Source organism: Mus caroli, chromosome 5 (genome assembly GCF_900094665.2).
Source record: "Mus caroli chromosome 5, CAROLI_EIJ_v1.1, whole genome shotgun sequence".
NCBI classification, from domain to species: domain Eukaryota; kingdom Metazoa; phylum Chordata; class Mammalia; order Rodentia; family Muridae; genus Mus; species Mus caroli.
This window is the reverse complement of record NC_034574.1, coordinates 129,606,496-129,607,649: the sequence shown is the minus strand read 5'-3', so window position 1 is coordinate 129,607,649 and position 1,154 is coordinate 129,606,496. Positions and strand designations below refer to the sequence as shown.

The 1,154-nt window shown below is 55.7% G+C and overlaps 1 long non-coding RNA gene across 1 annotated transcript in view; it reads left to right on the top strand.

Moving 5' to 3' along the window:
- LOC115031124 overlaps positions 1 to 1,154 on the top strand; it is a 75,466-nt gene that overhangs the window by 67,262 nt on the left and 7,050 nt on the right. The window contains exon 2 of the long non-coding RNA XR_003836735.1: positions 562 to 623. This is a non-coding gene — a long non-coding RNA (uncharacterized LOC115031124). The remainder of the gene's footprint in view (positions 1 to 561; positions 624 to 1,154) is intronic.

Genomic DNA, 1,154 nt, shown 5'->3' with positions numbered 1-1,154 from the left:
CCTGCTTCCTCTCCCACCTCCGGCTGGGATCCCAGGCCTGGACCACACCCAGTTTTCAGTGCTGGAAGTAGAAGCCAGGGCTCCACGCATGCCCTGCAAGGGCCCTACAAGCTGAGNCCTGTCCTAGCCTGCAGAAGGAGCCTTAAAGCTGCAAACCCAACTTTCACTTCTCTGAGGTCCTTCCGGATNCTGCCAAACTCATCTCGCAGGCACCCTGGTGTGAGAATCGGGTGCTGGCCACTCCACCTCCTCCAGTCCCTAGAAGAGTTGCTAATTCCTACTTTTCTTCCTGTCTGGGTCTCAGCACATAGCAACCACCGTGTGGCCTTTCGACCTCCCATCAGACACCACAACCTCCAGCATGTCCTTCCTGACTGTCTCCAAGGTTGCAGAAAGGAGAGTGGACCTCAAGGATAGGGCTCTGAGGGATGGGTAGGAGTTTTCCAGGCAAAAACTATTAGAAATTTCTTGCCTGTCTGTCACTAGAGGATATCCTGATGCCAGGCTTCATCTCCTGGGTATCTATACTGTACCCTCACTGTATTCTCTCTCTCTTTTCAGAATGTATGAACTGTACCCGGCTTAGCGACATGAGTGAGCGGCTGACCACGCTGGAGGCCAAGGTTAGACTGGCTTGGTGGCCTAGGGAGCCAACCGTGAATGGCGATGGAGGGTCGTGTGGCACATGCTGGATATGGCTAAAGGAAGCCCCTCTGCAAGGAGACAGCCTAGCCTAAGCAGCCTGGTCTTGGGCATTGAAAACTACTGAGCCTTCGTGGCTCCGTGTAGCCTCAGATGGACCAGCCTCCTGAGATAGGAACAAGGGGNTGACATTCTCAGGGAGTGGCCAATCTAGGGCACTATCCTTCCAAGGCATGCGGGAGGCTGGTTCAGCGAAGTCAGTCANCGTCTCNCCNAAGCTGNTCTTCCCCAGTTAAGGACCTGCTTGGGACTGGGCACAGGAAACTGAGTAAGAGACTTGGAGGAGGGACAGCCAGCCAGAGGCCAGGTCCTCAGTGGGTACCCCAGGGACAGAGGACTTGTGGCTTGAGGCCTGGCCTCAAAAGGGCAAGGAAGGGCACAGGGAAACCCATGCATAGGACAGGGACAGGTGTGTTCACTGGCTGGGTACCTGCACAGGCCTTGGGGCTCCA